Source organism: Lissotriton helveticus, chromosome 5_1 (genome assembly GCF_964261635.1).
Source record: "Lissotriton helveticus chromosome 5_1, aLisHel1.1, whole genome shotgun sequence".
NCBI lineage: Eukaryota > Metazoa > Chordata > Amphibia > Caudata > Salamandridae > Lissotriton > Lissotriton helveticus.
The window spans coordinates 596559888-596581524 of record NC_136065.1 but is presented as its reverse complement, the minus strand read 5'-3'; the positions used below and the strand labels follow the sequence as shown (position 1 = coordinate 596581524).

General features: G+C 43.2%; 1 protein-coding gene across 6 annotated transcripts in view; it reads left to right on the top strand.

The window, feature by feature from the left end:
- Positions 1–21637, top strand: part of ZMIZ1 (zinc finger MIZ-type containing 1) — a 514453-nt gene that overhangs the window by 209126 nt on the left and 283690 nt on the right. For all 6 annotated transcript variants that reach the window (XM_078642955.1, XM_078642957.1, XM_078642953.1 and 3 more), the window contains one exon: positions 12067–12150. The gene's annotated coding sequence lies outside the window, so the exon portion shown is untranslated. The remainder of the gene's footprint in view (positions 1–12066; positions 12151–21637) is intronic.

The following is a 21637-nucleotide window of genomic DNA, read 5'->3' as shown; positions in this document are numbered from 1 at the left end:
TCATTGATATACTAGAATAGGAGTTTCATCCATGGGTTCATGAGATCTATGCCAGATTGTCAGGATATCCATGGACTATGAAGTTCCATTGAGTTTTTCTTTTACATAAAATTATCAAATTATCTTAAGTATACCGCCTAAAATCTGGTATAGATGTGGCCTCCTGTACCTCAGCAGGCACACCCTGCGCTTGAATATATTTTTGTAAAGTTTTGGTTACCACTGGTAATTTTCTTCTTCTGTACCAGTGGCCTATTCTACAGTGTGTCTGACGAAAGATGTGTTAATAGCATTCACAATCCATCCAGCCATCATCAAACAGAGACCTTCAGCACCCATATTGTTTGGCTTCTTTTTAAAAAAAAAATCCTTTTATTAATTTAAAAAAGGTTATATTGTCACAAACATTCTTTTATTGCCATAACGCGTTGACAGAAGTATATACAATAAGCGCAGGGTAACAATGTTCTTCCGGCTATTCACCTAGAAAGTTATAGTGTAACAAATCGAAACTGGAATTAACAACGGAGGCAGTCAAGTTTCCAAGGACGACTGGGAGCAAGAGCATGAAAAGGGAGGGACTAGATACTTTGACACATTATTGAGGACTGATGGAGAGTGAGAAAGTGAGCCAGCCCCTATTAGTCAGAGGACAAGCTTTTCACTGGTTGGCCCCCTCAGGGTCTGGACAACAGAAGTCTCTGGCAGGTCAGATGGAGCTCAGACATTGACTTTATACATCAGAACTATCCCTCCAGTTCAGGGCACATGTCCTAAAAAAAGAAGTGGGGGGACGCTGACGTCACAACAGGAAGTGACGTCACGAAAGGTGGCTTGCACCATCAGACTCCTTTTCTGCCCTCGCTCACCCATTAGATGCGATTGCATCAGAGAAGCCAGCGCGTGAACAGCGTTCTGAATGAGCTCCGATCTCGCCCCAGAGAGGCCAAAGAGTGAATGTGTGGCTCCATTTGCTCCAGTTATCGAGCTCCCGCTAAAATAAGTGGGGGGACGCCATCCACCCGCGTGGTACCCCGACTCGAGCCCTGCTCCAGTTACAAGGCTTTTAGAAGTTTCTGTATAACACAGCAAAACTATCTGTGCGTTTACACAAACCGTACAGGTTTAACCATCCAATAGAGCTAGCAAGTCCTCTACCTACTTTGAGCTGGCCGCTTCAGGCACTGCGGCATCGGAGCTATCCCTGTGTCTCTGGAGACCGTCCGGGCTTAGCTAAGAGAGTGTGTCCATCGGGTCACAGGAATTTTACAGGCTCAGGGCTAGCACAGCTGAGCAATCCCTCAGGTAAAGCAGGTCTGTAGACACGTTTCGGCAGCCGAGCTGCACTTTTCTTCTGGCCTGATTATATGCCTCAGCCCTTAAGTGACCAGGGGCGTTTTATTTTTAGAAGGCCGTGTTTATGTAACAAGGAGACATGTTTCCAACATTTTAAGTAGCAGAGCTGCACAGTCTGAAAGTGAGCATAGAAGGTTCCCTGTGGCTGATGCAGTCGTGTTTTCTCAGTTTGCCTTTGCAAGAAGAGTGCCATTAGAGACCCACGCATGGACACCTTAGTTGCTAAATGATGCCCGTGGTGCAGAAAGTTCTATAAAGTGGCAGTTATGGTGGCAGCTCCATTCGGAGTTCTGAAAGTCAGTGGGTTTGTCTGAATGCAAGTAAAGGTTGTGTGTAATTAATTATTCTGTCAGTATTTAATACATAATATGTCTTTATGTTCGCTTACAATGTGATACTTTTCCATCTCTTGTGACGCATTAGCTCTCTTGACTATCCTAGCCTTTTCTGCGGAATTTGCATACTTTGATAAACCGCTACAGCAGAAGGTAGTATGTTTATTCCCAGCCTTAAGCAGTAAACCGCGAACAGGGCTGGGGCTGATTTTGGGCCATTTAAGCTTGTTACCACCGTTTTTTAAAAACTTTTTTCTCAATGCTTTCTTAAATTCGTCAAGTGAAGCCTGACTTTAGGTATATAAGCTTAGTAATAATTGCTTATCAATGATTAACTTTTTTTTTACCTTCTTTCTTACTACTATGTATTTTTCTTCGTCTTCTACCGTGTGTCTCTTTTTCTCTTTTGTAAAGTTGCTTTTCTTTTTTCTTCTTCCTTTTCTCATGAATTAAGTTTCTCCATTCCTTTTTTTTAAAATCACATTTATTTCTTTCGCAATATATTTTTTAATTTTTCGTTATATTCTTTCTTTCTCTTGTGTACCCAACTAGAGCACGGCATTAGCTGTCGTGGGCAATAGGAGAACAGTGTAGAAAAACCATCTTTACCATGGGATACTGACAAGCCCCCTGTGTGGAAAATATTAATGTACGAGGAGGGTAATTTTGTTATCTTGCATAAGCAGAAAGGATATAGACTATCAATAACATATGCCGTCAATTTGATAGTAATTGAGGACGAGGGGACATATTAGTCCTGGTAAGGGGGATATTTTCGAGGGGTAATTGACAGTCGAATTTTTTGTACCCTGACAGGAAAATTGCACAGAAATAACACTGTGTTTCTGGGGCACCTGCGCTGGGGAATTATGCTGCTCTTCTGTCTGCAAGTTTGTTTGATTGTGCTCGGGGTGACTGGTGTGCTTGAGTTTTTCCCAGTCTACATACATTCATTTCACTCGTGTTACTCTGGGATTTGTTCTACATTTCCGACACAGACTGTTTTCTCCGGCTGGAACTGAAGTAGGAGAGAGGGCCTTAGCTGTGATCCACTATGTGCACACTAGTGTTCGGGCTCGAGATTACATGTGGCGGCTCTCCTGGGCTTTCGATAGACTTCTTCTGGCCCTATTAGGAGTTCACAGAAGAACTGCATAGGTTCAGTGGGTCTTAGTGGGTTGTTGCTGGCACATTTACGTGAATGAGGTGCTCCTAGCACTAGTAAGGTTCCATGTAAATCACTGCTGGTACTCACTGAGTCAGTATGGCCCTTGTAGGACCGTAAAGGGATAGCTGTGTGTGCTCGTCGGTTCTCTATAGCGGCCATTGTTCGGTACGTTGGGACTGCTTGAGCCATGGCTGGCTCTTGTGAGGTCTTGATGGGTCTCTGCTGGCTGTAGTGGGTCATCCATAGCCCGCTGCTGACATTTGCTGGCTCTTAAATGCCTGACATTGGCACTTGCAGGTTGTCATTGGTTCATTTCATTGGTTTGTGAGAATTTGATGGGTCGTTTCTGAGACCTCTGTGCACTCTATGAGCCACTGCTGCTTCACCTTTGGTGTCACTTGGCCACTGTTGAGATACTTGTGTTCTTGGTGAGCCTCAGCTGGTGATTAAGGCATCTGTGTTGGACTGCATGCTTTAAATCACTAGGAGTGCCAACCATGAGATCCTGAGATCCGCAGGAAAAGGAGATTTTGTAGTTCCTAGATTTAGGCTGGTGAAGATGGGTGGCCGCTCTTTTTCCCATTTAGGCACCAAATCCTGGAATGCTCTGCCTGTGAGGCTGAAATTGGAAACTGATCTTCTTCGGTTTCGCAAGGGTTTAAAAACTTGGCTTTTCCAGCAATAATATTGAACAGTTTCTTGGTAGCTCCACTTACTGATGCCCGGCAGTTCCTTCTTCTTCAATCTATCCCTGCGGGTAGCTGTGCGCCTTATAAGTTTACATAAATAAATAAATAAATTAACTAAGTTACAAAAAAATAGGAAAGAAATCATGCCATTATTTGGGTTGGGTCTTTGGGGGTGGTGGGGTGGCTCACAACCTTTTTTAAAAAATGTATTCTGTGCCTATGAAATGCATGTCATTAGTCTCATATAAAAGGGCGATTTTCGATCTTACACAGATTTAATTATGTGTGATTATACCAACTTTGGTTCTTGGGGCCTAGTAGCTCCTGTAAAGTCTTGCATTTGCAGCCCCTGTGCTGCCTAGGGACAACCCAAGGACTGTTCTTTTTGAGACAGCTTTTCATGGTGCGGTTGTGATCGGTTTAATTTTCGACCGAAAATAACTGTAAAATAAGTGCTCCTTATAGCTGTTGGGCAGTAATCTTTATTTCATCTTGTTGTCATTATTTTTATTCATGTATGTTTTGAGCCTGACAGTGACTTCTTGTGTAACAAGCATTTTTTCAACAACAACAAAAATACAAGAAAGATGCATAACTAAAAATGTGCGAAAAGGGGACCGATTTGCAACATTAGACACTCTTTCCTAAATTGGTAGCTGTTTAATGGGCCTGAAATATTAGGAAAGCTTGAACTAATTCTACAAGCAGATTGTGAGTTTGTCTTTTTAGAACTGGTGATTTTCAGTGTTCTGTCTAGAGTTAGCCCAGATCTTTGGATTTTACTAAAATTATTCATTTAATATATTAACATATTAGGGATTTTAGCCATCCCTCTTCATTCAGTGGTCTTTTGTGGTCATTGACATTTTTCGTCTGCCTTTGGGGCAGTAGGTCAGACCTCTTCAGTCATTCAATAACCTCTGTGTGATTGACAGCATTTTTTCTTTTTCACCATTTTTTGCTTTTGGACCATTTTTTTGTATTGGCAAGGAGACCAGTAAGCTATACAACAATAACGATTTAAAAAGCAGTGAAGAAACAAAACCAGCATTGGTAAAGCCAAAAGCCTGGAAGCCCAAGCTTAGCAATGCTTGTTTTTTCATGAAGTTAAGGAACTAGGCCGTCCACTCTGTGTGGATTTGGACATTCATTGATAGCACTAGTCCCTGTTGGACAGTCATCCTCCACCCCTTTGAGGTTGATTTAAAATTTTGTCCTGGCAGGTTTTGCGAAAGGTTTAACTTAAGTTTCCATTTGAATATAGCATGGCAGTCCTTCTGCGGAAGCCTTCTAGAGCATTACCGCATTTTAATGTCTGCACCTTGCAACAGCTCTGTAGCATTTGTGCTTTAGTCTGGTTTCTGCTAATGTAACCAAGTTACTGAGTCTTTGTAAGTAATTTTTAGCATACATAGCTACCAACGGCGGGGGTAGTTTCCGAAGGGCTGGAGCGGTGTACGTCATTGGACCGGCTGTAGCCACAATCCTGGCGCGGCGTCTGCAGTCGCGCAATGTTTTTTTCAGAAAGTTCCATATCGAGTGTATTGCAGCAGTGTGGGCTGGCATCAATGATGGTTCTGTTTCACTGGTAACAGGCCTCCAAAGGGAACAGGAATTCCAACACTAGCTCTTTCAGTGTGAAAAACACCAAAATCGAGGGATTGTCAATGAAGCTAAACATAACAAATTAAAACAAGGGCATTTACCCATGAAAACCACGAGCAACTGAATCAAGCTTCAAAACATGCAGACTTGGTAGAGATGCTAAAAAGTGGTGCCTCAGGAAGTATGGCTTGGCTCACCTGAATTATGTGGCAAAAGAGGATTAAATTATGCAACCACTGAGGTGTATAGTGTCTGGGTGTGCTGCTTTTATGGGCGTTTATTGATTTGACTGTATCTAGGCAGTGGGTGTGCAGCAGTTTAATGATATCTTGCTGATCCGTGGGCGCTGATCAGTCTGTATCTGAGTGGTGCGTTCAGGGTTGAGCTTGACTAAATTATGCAGCTAAGAAAGCACTATGCCGCATTTTGGTAATTCAAAGAACGTCATGCAGCGTATTCTGCAGGATTATTACTAAGCGATATTGGAATTGTGTTCTAAATTTTATTTACCAGCAATTATTGAGTTTCTCTAGCGTAGAAGTACAGGACCATCCTCAAATCTCCCAAAGAAATGGTTTACAAGAAGTATAATGTTTTTGCTCCTGCAAGGAAAGTAGCCCCATGTACCCACTTGTGTTTACATGTTAAAAGGCGCACCCCTTTTATTCTGTGCATCCCAGGTAGGTTTTAAACCTATGTTGTGGAGTCCGTTTTAGGTTTCAAAATATTACTCTAGAAATGGATACAAAATGGAACTCTTTCAAGCTTTGAGTGCCATCTTAAAATAATTGCTGATAAGAGAATATCTGATGAAAATGTGGATTTGCATGAATAGTGAAACAAATCCTTCTCAAGAGAAGGAAAAGGCAGTCTTTCTGCTCTGTTTGAATTGGACTTCAGACATGATGGGGTTTTGTTCTGGGTGCAGATAAAAGTCCTTCCATCAGTCCACCATGTGTGGATATTAGCTACAATTTTATTTCTTTAACACTGAATACATAAATCAGCAGGCGAAAGGTTACAAGCTAACTTTTGCAAAATGTGAGGAGATGTGCTGTATCCCGCATGCAGCCTTTTACTAACTTGAAAGGTGTGAAGTACAACCTGTTTTTGGTAGAAATCTGCAATTTACGCAGGAAATGGTGGATTATGTGACAAATGCCTAATTGCGCAGAGCTGAGGCCCTAACAGGGCTCGAGCCGGGGTACCACGCGGGTGGACGGTGTCGCCCCACCTATTTTAACGGGAGCTCGATAACTGGAACAAATGGAGCTACACATTCACTCTTTGGCCTCTCTGGGGCGAGATCGGAGCTCATTCAGAACACTGCTCAGCGCTCGCTGGCTTCTCTGATGCAATCGCATCTAAGGGGTGGGCGAGGGGAGGCAATGAGTCTGATGGTGCAAGCCACCTTTTGTGACGTCACTTCCTGTTGTGACGTCACTTCCTGTCGTGACCTCAGCGTCCCCCCACTTCTTTTTTTTAGGACTTCTGCCCTGGGCCCTGATGCATGTCATTCCTGTGGTCCTGCTTTCAATACCCAGTGATCCAGGGGAGGCCTTTTATTCAGACTGGCCAGTTGCTGGCCTTCTACCCACGATGGACTTTGATTTGGGAAGTGCCTTGAAGTGTTCCAAAGGATATACATAATGCAGTGTCCTGTAAGGAGGGTGATCTAACTCAACTTATGCTCTAAAGTATTTGAAACAACAGCTGAGTGTAGCCTTGCTTTGGAACAAGAGGTGAAAAATACTGGACCCCACCAACCCAAAGTCAACCCAAATACCAGGGGCGGCTGGTGACATTTGAAAGTGGTGGGGTGTAAACTAATTTGCACATTGCACCGCAGCGATCGAGCCCGAACCACCTTGCATCCATCCATACATCATTCATGCATCCACCCATCCATCCACCCACCCTGCATCCATACATCATTCATTCATGCATCCACCCATCCATCCATCATGCATCCACCCATCATGCATGCATCCATCCATACATCGTTCATGCATCCACCCATCCATCCACCCACCCACCCTGCATCCATACATCATTCATTCATGCACCCACCCATTCATTCATCCACCCATCTATCATGCATCCACCCATCATGCATGCATCCATGCATCATCCATACATCATTCATGCATCCATGCATCCATCCATACATCATTCATGCATCCACCCATCCATCCACCCATCCTGCATCCATACATCATTAATTCATGCATCCACCCATCCACCCACCCATCCTGCATCCATCATTCATGCATCCATCCACCCATCATGCATGCATGCATCCATCCATGCACCCATCCACCCACCCATCCACCGAACAATCATTAATGTACCCACCCTGCATCCATCCATCATTCATGTATTTTTATGACCATATAAAAATAGATTATGGACTCTAACAAGCCTTTGGGATCGATGTTGAAGGATGTGCCAGTTTACATATTACATCACCCCTACCTTTTTATGCTGGAAACCTTCTACCGCCCATGTATTTGCCATCCTGTAAGCCCTAGGTATGTACTATACAAATTCACATACAAACATACACCAACATGCATGCAATAATAAATGCATATATCATGCTATTCCGCCTCTACCGTTTGTTAACATTTTATAATTTTATTACCTTAGTTCAAAGAGTACATTATATTTGTAGATAGACTGTATCGAGGCAGAGACTGTTGAGAAAAGTGCGTAAGAGATAGAGAAGAAGGAAAGTGACTGACAGAGAAAGTGTGAAAAAGAGAAGGAATTCATAGAGAATAAAGGAAGAGGACGAGGCCAGATTGAAAGAGAAAGAGTGCGTATGACAGATATTGAGACAAAGCGAAACACTGAGAGGGAGCGACTGACAAAGAGTGCAAAAGAAAAAGAGAGATTGAGACGGAAGAGTGTCAGGAAGAAGCTGAGGCATAGTCAGAGAGAGAGTAGCAAGCAGGTTCAGAGCGGCGTGGAGCAGTAACGGGGCGGGGGGAGACAGGTGGCAGAGGGGAAGGGCGGCACGGAGCTTTAAAAACAGTATAATAAAGACAAGTGAGAAAAAAGCTAAGAAATAAGGGAGATGTGTTGAACTGAGAGGGTAACAAATATGGGACGTGGTAGACGAAGAGACGAGACGACTGGAGTAATGCACTAAAAACACACACTCTTACCTTGCTGCCGGTCCCGGTCCGCGCCACCTCTGGGCTCTGCTGCCCACACGTCACAGGCTCACAGCGCCCCTGGCCAATCCTGGCGCCAGGGGCACAGGTACCTTCTCGCCCGCAGCACGCCCATTAGGGCTCCTGATGGGCATGCGCAACGCCGCAAAAACACAAGTGCGCATGCGTGGGCACGGGTGAAAATTCACCCTCCGTCCCCACGCATGCGTACTTGTGTTGCCGCCTGTACAATCATGTCAATCAATCAACATGACGCCCGGCCGGCGGTCTGACGTCATGTTGATTCATTGACATGATTGTCATGAGGGAGCTGCGGGCGGCGTCGGGCGGGGGGGGCTACGCCCCCACGCCCCAATGGACGAACCGCGCCTGCCAAATACGTAACATTACTTTGGGTTTCGAGGCCTGTGGACACAGTAGCTGAGTTTTGCAGCAATGACCACAAGGTGGTCCGCGACAATATCATACCTCTCCTAACTTGCTCCGGATTAGCCACTTAACGAAAATTATAATTGGTTGTGATGCTCTTTACTCCAAGAGTATGTACGGAATACTAATTCGTTAGCAAGAATCTCTCACATTATAGTTATTCTTGCAAAACGGAAGTTCCCTTTCATCCTGTGAGGGGACGATTCACGAGAGCATACAAAGCAAATAAGCCTGTTGTTGCTTCCTGTGTGTTTAAGTAGTCTGGAAGTAAGGGTTGAGGTGCTGTATAGTTCCCAATATAGAGATGTATGTTCTGAAATAAAGAATCCACCTCTGTGACAGGTCTCCAACCCGAAATTGGTCTGTGTGCTGGAATCAGCAAAGACTATTGTAGAATCTGAGAGCGCCCATGTGCTTTCATGAGACTTGCTTTGAACTAAACCTTCTATGAACCTGCCCGTCTCAGGTCTTGCCGTCAGATGTCTTCTCCTAGCAAGAGTGAGTCACTAAAACGTTTGTAGGGTCTATTGAGACTGATGGGTTGGTGGACAGACTTCGACACATATGCCTTTCATTCAGTCGAGAATCTTCCTCTCGTCCGACACCTACGAGTGACTTAAATCTCAATAAAAGGAAAAAAAATAAAACCAGACTATCTGCTAAGATGCCAGAGGTAACTATGATTCTATCGTAGAGAGTTGTAGGATTGGGGATAAAAGTGAAATTGGGACTGAGATGGAACATAACCATTCTTAAAATTAAAGAAAATCCAGCAAAAAAAGGATGTCTGACCCCTTCAAAAGTAGTGCTCAGCGATATACTGGAAGCATGAGATGGGTTTAGGGCCTGAATACCTTGAAAACTTGCCTTTCACTGGCAAAGCTGGGGCAGGACGTCGAGGGGAGTGCATGCAATCTGTACCTTTAAAAGACAGCATTGGTACTGTACATTGGTACTGTACATATTGCCAAAGTGACTGCTGTGCACGTTTGATGTAAGGTATACCAAATAGGCAGAACTTTGCCACTAAAGTGTCTGCTCCTGTTGCCAGCTGGAGTATACTACCTTTTTTATTATTAACGTCTTTTGCACTGTACAAATGTCAGTAGGCGAGTGAATAATTCAAGCAGTTGCCACCAACTAATAATCATTGCTCTCTTTCTACAAGGGAACAAACCACAACACCTCCTAGAGTCACCGGCACACCACTTTAACACACGCAACACACTGCTAGACCATACAGATATTAGTTAGCAAGTTTTACGTAGCTCTACCTTTCCGCTTGTAGTTATCACAGACTACTTGTTATCATTTTCTGTAACATTGTGTAACTGAATGTAAAGGGCTCTGATACCTACGGGTCTAGCCAGCGCTATATAAAACTCATTAACCCCTTCGCTGCCGGGGTTATTCCCCCGCTGTGCTGGGGGGGAGGGGGGCGCGTACAGCGCCCCCCATGCTCATGACGAGTTCAGCTCGTCATGAGCTACGGCGCTCCTGTGCTCATGACTAGCACAGCTCGTCACCGGTGTATTGCCTCCTGTGGAACGCTCAGCATAGCAGGGGAATTATCCCCGCACCTGAGCGTTCCACGGGCCATGAAGAGCTGAGCTCGTCATGAGCACCGGAGCGCCGTGGCTCATGACGAGCTCAGCTCGTCATGAGCGTCCAAGGTGTTAAATAAAAAATAAAAAAATACTTGGGGTGTCGGGCGTATAACAGCGGGATTCATCAGTTGTATGGGATGTTAATCTTAATTGAAGGGGAGCTAGGGCATTTTTCATTGCGATCCCTTTTTTTCTGCAGTTCAATTGTAGGTAACTTTGGGAAACACATGGCACTGTCATTTACAGACTGCACGATTTCCATTGAAATTACCACTAAATTGGCACCGACACACAGTTTTACGGATAAAAGTATATTGCACACAAATGATGTGTGGAATCCGGGTTTCAGTGAACATTTATCATTTGTGCAGCACCAAGTAAAATGTTGTGATTTATTTTGTGCCTAATAAAATTTGTTTCCATCACAGTTCAGAATTACAAACAATTTGTGCTTTATTTTGGCTTTCTTAAGTGCTAAATGTGCATAGTTTGATTACAGTTATTTGCATTTTGTTGCGTTATAAAAAAAAATGACATCCTGCAGCCTTTCCTTTCACACTCCTTGTACGCCAGCAAGATTGCCACATAATTTACTTTAATTTTCTAACTCTGACTGCAAAGTGTGAGGACTTAGTAAACACCAATCCCCATGTTAAAAAAAGAAGCAATTTGTCGGAAGACATAGCCTGAGAAGTAATCGCTGCATTTGAAGTGCAGCAAATAGGACTAGATAAATACAGAATTTGAAGGCTGTTTTTATTTATTGCTTGGTCTATCATGACTCACCAAGAATAGGCTGCCAACATTTTTTTTTGGGGGGGGGGGGGGGGGGGGAACACTACTTTAACATATACACAGATATGTTTTTGGCGGCACTTACTTAGAGTTGTATTACTCTCTCACCTCATGCTATTGGCTGCTTGATATATTATTCCTTCTTCTAGTAAATGTTTCCATTGGAATATATGAGAGACTATTTACGTCTGAAAAGTGCACTCAATCATCACACTGTTTATCACATTCATTTATGTATCTGCCATATACATTCTAGACCAAAAACAGTCCTTTTTGCTACTTATTCCTGCCATTTTAAAACCTGCAAAGACTAGCATGTTTACAAAGTCATTTGTGAAGGCATTTGTTTCAGTGCAGTGGGACATTAAATGTAGATCTACAGCTGTGCCAAAGACTACTCTTTTTTCTGTGGCATTGTCCATCTTACCTCAACCAAACCAGCTTCTTCTATTCCTGCACCCACCTCTGATCTGAACCCCTTCACCAGATCATTGCTCCCAGGTTTCCTGTAGTAGATCGTTCAGCGTCCTACTGGCACCTCTTCCCGGAAATATCCAACTCTTTAACCTCACAGCCACTCCACCAACAGAACCCTCACAGATGTCCTCAGATAGAACCTCGGTCAGTCAGATGGCTCCCCAAGACATCTCAACCCTCAACTCAAGGCCGATATTATGGGTTTTCTCTGTTTGCAGCCTCCCTTTACTTGATCTCCCAATGAACCTGCTCTCTATTGCAGTCATGTTTTCTGTTTTAGTCTGATGTACCGTGTGCTTCAATACATGTAAAGGATTTTTGTTGGGTTATACATGTAATAAGTATCAATAGAAAAATGTAGTACACTCTGCTCCAGAGAAAGCCCTATTTGACCCACTCTTCTTGCTTTCTTTCCTTGCTCTGAAGGTGGGAGATCTTGTGATGTGAGGCTCCTGAGGAAGCAGAAGTCCACTTTGGGGAGTGGTGAGGGACTCACAAGAAAACTCCCAGGTAAGAGAAAAGATGTACTCTGTCTGTTGTCTAACCTTCAAGCCCTTGCCTGCTCTCCTGTGACAGGCAAACTTAGTTGTACTGCTGTAGCTTTTTTGCTGAGTCACAGATTTATTTCATTAAAGATATCCCTTCGAGAACTCGACTCATAGAAAACTGGAATGGAAGGTGACGTGCCGGAGCTGACATACTGCTTTCAGGTTGCGTGTAGGCATACAGTTACATTGACGCCCAACATTTTCACTACATCTGTCTCTTTCATCGGTGTCCCCTGGAGCCTTTATTATCCCCTCTTCTGGCTCCAATAGCACATGCATTCAGTTTTAAAAGTTGATTGGATTTTCTTGCCTCCATCTTGGCAAAGCCCTGGGTCCCTGTATAGGGAAAAAGTCTGGAACGTTATGCAAGTGGGGCCCCATTTCTGCTCACTCTGAGAATGCAACATCCTGCAGCAGTCACCAGAAGCAAGAATCATACCCTAGATGTAGGCCCTTCATGTTGGTGAGCTTGTTGTCATTTAGTATAAGATTTTTTTTTTAAACAATACATATATTAAACATGATAGACAATTGAAAACAGTTGTAATAAATATAAGTATATTAATAATAAAAAATGCAACATATGCATGACTTATATTTGTCAAACTCATACCAATGTATAATATTTTATAACCCACTGCCTGCAATTCAGAAATGGTGAGATATTTACCTGTTTCCAATACATTGATATACACAGGTAAATTGCATACTTAAATCCTACAGATATCATTAAGAGGAGTGAAGAAATGGGAAAATGTAATTGATATTTAGACGATACAAATTGTGCCTATCCACTGAATTGTTTTAATAGATGAATGTACTAGAATATTAGATGATAACTAGGATATGGGTCTGCACCGCAGTGTCCAGTTTAACATCCACAATGTAAGCAAATGTAACCGTTAAATATACTGCATACAAAAATTAAATCCAGTTTATAAATCAGTATATAGTGCATTTTAGCATTGACTATTGAAGTATTATGATGCCTACAGTGAAGATCAAGATAGCTTTGCAGAAGGTTTTACAAATGAACATTGGTAGATGTACATTAGAAACAGTAGGACTGAATTTTCAACACAGAATGTTTTGCTTATTTCAGTGCTATTGTGGTGCCTGAACTATCTGCAATGGAATGTTACTTTATGAATAAATTGATGTTTGATGTTTATATTTTTATTTCGGACTTTACTTTTCTTCGCTCAATTGGTCACATTGAAATTAAAAGTTTGCCCTCTTTCGTTTATTAATGGAGATTGTAATAGTTTGCAAAGGATTGGCTTGAATTTGAGATCTTATTGACTTGGTCGTCTATGACGAAACTGCCTATTTTCTGTAATGAGTGTTGTTTCATTGAAAAACATGTTGTCAGAAACTATTTGGTGATTTGAGGGCCTGGCTGCATAGGCTAAATATTGAAGAATGTTCAGTTGTGTCTCCTGCCTGTTCTTTTTCTTATTTATTACAGTTTGTTTACTGCACCATTGGTGCTTTTCACCACATGTTATTGTCTGTCTCCCATTATGGTGAGACCATATGGTGAAAAGAGTTTTTCAGCATAGTGCATCCTTTGCGAATACGGAGTTTGATTGTTATTGCCTCGAAGAAGCTAGCTGAAAAGTCAGTTCCAATGTGTCATACTTTATATGGAGGAATAAACTTTGTCACACTGAAAGTTAGAGGAGGTGTGTCGAAGTATGCGTGATAGAAATGAAATTATTCGGGCTGGAGATTTTTGTATGATTTCTGTCTCCTTCCCTTACGCATAAAAACACAGAGGCCATGACGGTGGAACACTCTGTGAGACAACCTCCAATTTGTAAAAAAACTTTGACAAAGTTTTTTCTTTAGGTAAAGACACCCACTTAACCCAAGTGGAACCTCTAATTGGTGTTCCAGAGAATTTGAGATGCTTTGGGCAAATGATGCTTCAATGCGTTGCCATGTCCTGTGAGGTACCATCAACCAATCTTTTTAGCTAGCAGGAGTTTGCATTATGGCACTTGTCATCTTTCCAGTTATAAGTGCTGATCGTAATTCAGAACAATACCAAATGCCGTTGGCTAAAACGTCACATTTTACTTTTGGTGCCACACTGGACATGAGTACACTTGCCAACTCTGAAGGCTGGCAAAAAGCTGTATCTGCAAGAATCAATTTAATTACAAGAACCACTGGAAATATGCAATTTTGTGGTGTTTTATGCATCAATATGAACTCAAACACTCTATATAAGCCACATCAAATTCATGAATTGCAGAGTTTCACAAAACATCTTTCACTCTCAAACAGATCACACGTTAGTGAATTTGTTGCACACAGGGTATTAACAGATGATTTGCAGAAATTAACTAGTCACCACCCGTTGTTGATTGCTGAAAAACAGACATTTATAATGATGATAATGTTGCCCAGACCGTGTAAACAGCCCCCTTTGATACACTATGGGAGAGACTTTTGCTTGAAGTTGGACACCTAAGCCGTAAATACTTAAATTTAAATTTCACAGCACAGAATGAAAAAATGTGCCTTCATGAAGATTTTTTTGTTTGTTTCGCTTTTTACAAAAATTCATGTTCACATCACAGACCTCATTCTCTAAAGAAGCAGTAATTTCAACAGTGGACTTCATACGAAATCCAAGTTATGTTGAATTTCTTTGTATTCTGATATGCCTTGACTCCTAAAGTACTTTTTGGTGAAACTCGTACCATTATTAAACATACTGTACTGTTTTAAAGAAGCTTCCAGAGGCTCTATTTATGTGAAACTAAAGCAACTTTTAAAACATAAGTGAGATGTGCGAAATAAATGAGGATCACCTTTTATAACAGAAAGTGTATACACTTAGGCTTATTTTCTGCTAAGTGCAACGTTGTATATGTTTTACACAGATATTAAAATGGCATTCCAGCTCTTCCATGCAGGATCAAATGAATGATTATTGATGAATGATACTTCGAATGGCATGTGTAGAATGTGCATAGTTTTCTTTTATCAGCAATGTGTACGATGGATTCAGCTTTGTATCATTGTATTCAAATGTTAACATTAAAAATAGCTACTCGATAATATCACTGAATGTCTTAATTAATTTGCCTTTAACGACATTTGCCATATCATTTGCCGACCCAGACCCGCACGTTGCATTTACTTGTCACATAATTTAGCAAACCCTACAGTTGGTCCTCTTTTGACACATAACTTGTTGTCTTGTTTATAATAGATCAAAACAGCGAGGAAGTGGCAATAATAATAGCACACTTTTCATATACATAATGTGTTAGACTATTTATCTCAGCCCAGCTTGGTGAAAATTTCTTCAGAATTTCAAGATGTATTTGTAGGGAAATGAAAGCATCCATGAAATACAGATTTGGCAAAGTTGTTGTAACTGTTCAGCCGATGGCCAGCCCTGTACAAAATGCCGTTGTCTTTTCTCAGTGAATTTGCCCACAACTTTTGCTTGAGACTTAATTTGTTCGCAAGATTCTTCAATAAGGGTCTGTGTACAGATGGGTGATGTAAATTTTGCTATTACTTTTGGCAACGTTCTGATTAGATTTACCGTACAAGGCTTGTGCCTTAGTGTTTGTATGAAATCGTTCATTTTGCAGTTGTATTTATAGCTAGAGAGTTTTTGAACCCCAGGAAGGTATAATGAAAAAAAAACAAGTAGTAGCTTTCATGAGAGCAAAAAAATACCTTTTTTGCATAAAGTCTCTTGCAAACAAAAACAGGTCTGTTGGAAAATTAGGCAGCAAAAACATTTTTCTAATAGGAAAACTTAACTCACAATTGAAGTTGTGTGGAATTCACAAACGTAGAACTGAGCAAAGTCTGACTGTTGTGCTGGTGGAATTTTAAACCTGCACACCCCTTGTTACAAGAATATATAGTTATTAGTTAGGTTAGACTTCCGCTAGAGAAGGCATATTTGTTTTGTTAATAACTTTGATGCTGTTTGACAAATCTGAATAGAACTTAAAAAAAAAAAACATTTTATCCACTTTATATCCTTCAGTGAAACTTGCAAGGGCCAAGAAAAAAGGGGGGTGGGGCAAGGGGGCTGGGCGGGGCGCCAGGGCAGGGGGTGGTCCCAAACATTGATTTTCCATTTTAATTTGCATATAAAAGTCTGGTCTCTGATACAGGAGAAAAAACCTGAACGGACTTGCACCACCTATAGTGGAATGATAGAATTGTACTCACTTTACTCAGAAAGTTCGCTTGTGTAAATTTGTTCAATGGTTTTCAAGAAATTCACATTTAAAAGGGTGCCCGGTTGGCATGAAGTGGTCAACCACGAGAAAAAAGGTAGTGATATTTGGATTGTTGGTGTTCAGCTGTGCTCTGATTGGTTAATCCTGATTGGCTGGGCACAACAGGGACAACGTGCGGTAGCAGACATTACATGACTCTGGGACATGGTTCCCATTGAGATGCAATGTAGTAAATTCCAAGTATTGAAGGTCACAAAATGGAGCACATATAATGGGTGATAGCAGTTGTACGGCAAAATGTAAATCATTTGTTGCTGGTGCCATACTCATTTTAGAAATTGTGGTGTGTGCAAATGTAATTTTATAGTGTGAAAAATGCTGATCCTCTGCTAGTATTGGATGAACCACCTGTGAGAGAAAAGAATAGTTTCTCTTGATTCTCCAATAGATTCCAGAAGCTAAAAAGAGAACACGTTTTTAGTAAGTTCACACTATATATATCCTCGGCCATGTGAGTGCAATGTCTGGTATGCTGAGTAGAACATGTTCTTGCAGCACCAGAATCAGCCTGTTAGTTGACTTCCCTAGTGGTCTATTGCCGCGTCAACATAGTGTTATATTGACAAACTAGAGCGCTAACAAAAGTGCTGCACACCTGAATGCCATCTTGAGGGAATCAAAGTTGTAAAACTACAAGCATTTCATGCAGATGATACTGCAGTAAGTGGACAAATTAGTTTCTTTGTGTCATAAAAAATATGGTTCATCCTCAACAAAGCAAAAATCAGGACATATTTTCGGTGAGTTCTCAAATATCTTTCTCATCCATGTCAGTACAACATTCTGACATGCAGAGTGAAACGTACTTCCAACACCCGTAGCAGTCTGTCAATTAACTCCCTCATGATCAACTACAGGTTCACTACAGAGTTCTAAAGAACACCTAGAGGGACTAATATCTAATATTCAAGACAAACGTGAGGCTCTCTTGTATGCCATTTTGTTGGCATAGGAGCTGCTGAATTTGAAGCCTTTCTAGGGTAACAGGTTGCAGTAAATGAGCATTGAGATGATAATGAAGACATAAAACCAGCGGGTTACAAATGTGAGTAAATTGAGATATAATGTATTTTTAAAGGAACTAAAATAGTTGAAGAGGTAGAATCCTGCATTAGTTCAGCATGCCCTTTCCACATTCCTTCACTCACCCTAACCATCTTCTCAGCTGCATAACATCTGCCTAATTTTAAGAGTAAAAATATTTTGGTAGGCAATCTTTGTGCGCATTGGCGCTTCGGCGTAGACAGAGGGGCGAGCCTGCAGAAGACTGGATGCTGGCCCAGTGGGCAACCCCACCTGCACATCGTCCGGGGTGGGCTTTGGCTGCCTTCTGAGGAGTTGGTGTGGCCAACACCTCTGCATGGCCAATGGTCATGCGCAGCACGGATTGGTGCCAGTGGAGTGTTGGGCACAGGGCATATCCGTAAGGCCAGACCCTGCAGGCAATCCACACTGCATGCAGCCTGAGGCCTTGTGCAGCAAGGGCTGGGAACTCACTGAGGGTTGGGAGCTCAGACAATTTAGAATATAATTATTTTTTTTTAAAAGCGCTGAAAAAAATTATGCTTAAAGTGATGTTATAGTTAGGTTATGTTATGTTATATTAATTTATTATGCGCGCAGATACTCCAGCAAAGGAGCGTCCCGGCGCAGAGACAAGGTAGAACATAACACAACAAGAAAATGAAAATACGGAAGAAGCAGCTTAAAACAGGAATGTTTTTATAGCCCTCCGGAAGGTCAAAAGGTCCTCCAACAAGCGAATTTCCACAGGGAGGGAGTTCCAAGCTGATGCAGCTTTTACACTAAACGAGCGGCCGCCCATACGACTAAGTCTGAATCTGGGGACCACAGCAAGGGCCAACCCCTGGGAACGGAGGGTACGGGTGGGAACATAAAAGGAAAGACAGCTGGATAAAATTTCCGGGCCTATACCTCTCAAGATCTTAAAAGCAAGGCACAGAACCTTAAAGAGGATGCGCTTCCTTACAGGAAGCCAATGTAGGGAGCGCAGAACATTTGTCACCGAACAGAATCTGGGCAGGCCGACAATCGCCCTAGCCGCAGCATTCTGAACCCGCTGCAGGCGAGTTAACTCGGCCTGGTTGGCCCCGGCCAGAAGAGAGCTAGCATAATCCAGGCGAGAGATGATAGTTGCCTGGATCATCAGCTGCCTGGTCGGGGCATCGAAGAACTTGAGAACGGGTCTCAAGCCTCTTAACAGACCAAAGCAGCAGGCAGCAGTTTTTTTGGTGTGCCCTACAAAGGTGAGGCCCGCATCCAGCCAGACCCCCAGATTTTTCACCTCCGACACCGGGGTCGGAGTGGGTCCCAGCTCTGAAGGCCACCATTGGTCACCCCACAGCTCCACTCCCTTACCGACAACCATCACCTCTGTTTTAGTGGCATTTAGCTGGAGACAGTTACCTGTCAACCAGCTGGCCACCGCCTTCAGTCCAGACTGAAACCTAGGGGCCTCAGTCTCCGTGTCCCCGCTGAGAGTAACCGCCAGCTGTGTGTCGTCGGCATATGAGACCAAGGTTAGGCCCCACTGCCTAGCGACATCAGCCAGCGGTCTCACGTAAAGATTGAACAACGTGGGACTCAGCGAGGACCCCTGCGGAACACCCATGGCCAGCGGTTGGATTTTGGACTTGAAGGGAGAGATGGCAACACAGAAGGAGCGGTCATCGAGAAAGGAGCGGAACCATTGCAACGCCTGGCCGCCAATACCATACTCCTCAAGCCAATGCAGGAGGATGCTGTGAGATACCGTGTCAAAGGCGGCGCTAAGGTCTAACAGTATAAGCGCCGCCGTTTGACCAGCGTCCAGCCTTGCACGGAGATGTTCCACCATCACAAGTAACGCGGTCTCCGTGCTGTGACCAGCACGGAAGCCGTTTTGTGTGGGGTCGAGGGCATTGGTCCGGACAAGATGTTCAGACAGGGCCAAGTTGACATGGGCCTCTGTGATCTTTGCCAGCCAGGGTAGCAACGAGATGGGACGGTAACTTTCAGGCTTAGACGGGTCCAGTGAGGGCTTTTTAGGTCGAGCAGACGGAGTGTCTGCTCGACTACTATTGTTGCCCATTAATGGGAATGTGGACACCGATGTGGACGAGCGTTTCCTTGGCGGTTTTCACCGCGGGAGCGCGCGTCTCACCCGCGCATGCGCAGAGTAACAGCCATTTATTTTTATTTTTAATTTTTCCAGCCCCGAACCGAATCAGGTATCAGAGCGCTTCACATATAGGCAGCCCCCACCCGCACGCGCGCGCGCGTACATGCTTCCCCCCCCCCGCCCGCAGCTCAGCAACGCGCGCGTACATGCTTCCCCCCCCCCCCGCCCGCAGCTCAGCAACGCACTCACCGGCTCTCCTCAGCTGCAGGGCCCGGCAGCAGGACTCGTCTTCCCTCGTTAGGCACCGGGGCGCAGGGTAGGCTCCTGCCTGCTCCGGTGCACGGCTCCAATCGCGGCTCTTCCGTGGGAGGCGGGGTAGGCTCCCGCCCTCCTACTTCCTGTTGTCGCGCCGGCCTGCCTGACTTCCTGGTCGCAGGCCGGCAGAGTACTCCCCGGCCCGGATGTGGAGCACAGGTGCCGCGATGCTTGTTCCTAATTGACAATGTTTATATAGCCTGTTGTGATTCGGACTGTTGTAATGTCTGTTACTTCTTGGAATGGTGTACATCGGAGAATAAGTTGTCGAAACAGATCCATCGGATTTTATGGACCAGGAAAAAAAATATAAAGTCTCTAATCTACTGCATTTGAAGTCAAGGAAAGTACAGCTATGTACTAGGGTAGTTATAATCATATAATTTTTCTAGGCTAAAAACTGTAAAGTTTGCCACTTATGATAATTATATGTACCTTTTTCGTGCTAGTATTGTGGCCTTTCAGAACCGGAAATGGGCTTAAATCGGTGTTAAATGAGTGGAATGGGATGGGACTTGCTTAATATTTAGAACCAAGATGCCCTTCTGCTCCGGAGTCTTTGTTGATGCTAGCAGGAGCAGCACAGAGCCTGAAGGCACTTGGAACATGGGGCCTTGGTTGCAAAAAAGATTCCATGCGTGCACTCACTGTGTGTGTTTTTATTTTTCTTCAACACAGTTTTAATATAGTGATTGAAACTTTGGCAGTTTGCACTCGCTTTGCGTTCATTCTTCCTCCATACTTGAAGACGAATGCCATCTCAGTATCGTTCACATACCCCACGATGCAGTGCACATCTCTCTGGCTTTCTGCAGCTAGCCCTGTATGCTTCATTCTGTTTGGTGACATGAGCTTCACTCTCATTGGCGGCAGCGAAGGTTTAAGTTATGGGCACATATTGAACATGCTTTGAAATAGCAACAGACAACTAATCCAACATAAACAGGAGTTCCACACTTCTGAGACGTTGGCTACCTGGAATAGTTAAACCTGATTTACAAAAAAACGATTTCATAAATTTATTTTTCTCCAGAAACTACAGGGAATAGTCTTTTTCTTTGTTACAGTTTAAAGGCATAGTTTCTTGGTCACGTAGATGGATTTTTATGTGAAAGTGACGTAGAATAATTAATTCCTCTGGAAATCCACATTTGTAATCATTTTGTGTGGCATCTTGCCGGAGATTTATCCCCTGTAGCCTCGAATTCTGCATTTGAATAGTTGTCAATTTACCTCCTTCTCCTGTTTCTCCTACCTCCGCATAGGTGTCTCTTAACTTGCAACTTTTACTACCCCCTCACCCCTTCCTGCAAAATCTTCGGTTGTGGTGGTTAGTAGGTTTCCATCATTTCATGCTTTCAGCCTGAATGCTCTGTGTATTGTGGTAATAAGGATACATTTTCTGCTGCTCAGAGCTTCGTGCTAGTTCCTTCAACAATTTCTTCCCAACTCCTGTCAACTTCCCGTGGGAGCAACATAATAAAGTATAGGCGGCAAGTAGTGTATGGATAGACATGTATTCTATACCTTGGACCATGAGGATAATTCTGTGCTGTTGTGCCGTTCGGAAATTGTGTGACTTCATGAATTTCTCACCGTAGTTGACACCGCAATTAATTTGTGCATATATGCACTGTTGTACCAGTGAGTAAGCTGTGTGCCCTGCATTCCATGACGATTACCCAACCGTGAGGTACAGTGTGTAGTTTGATCAACGACAGAGTGTCTGC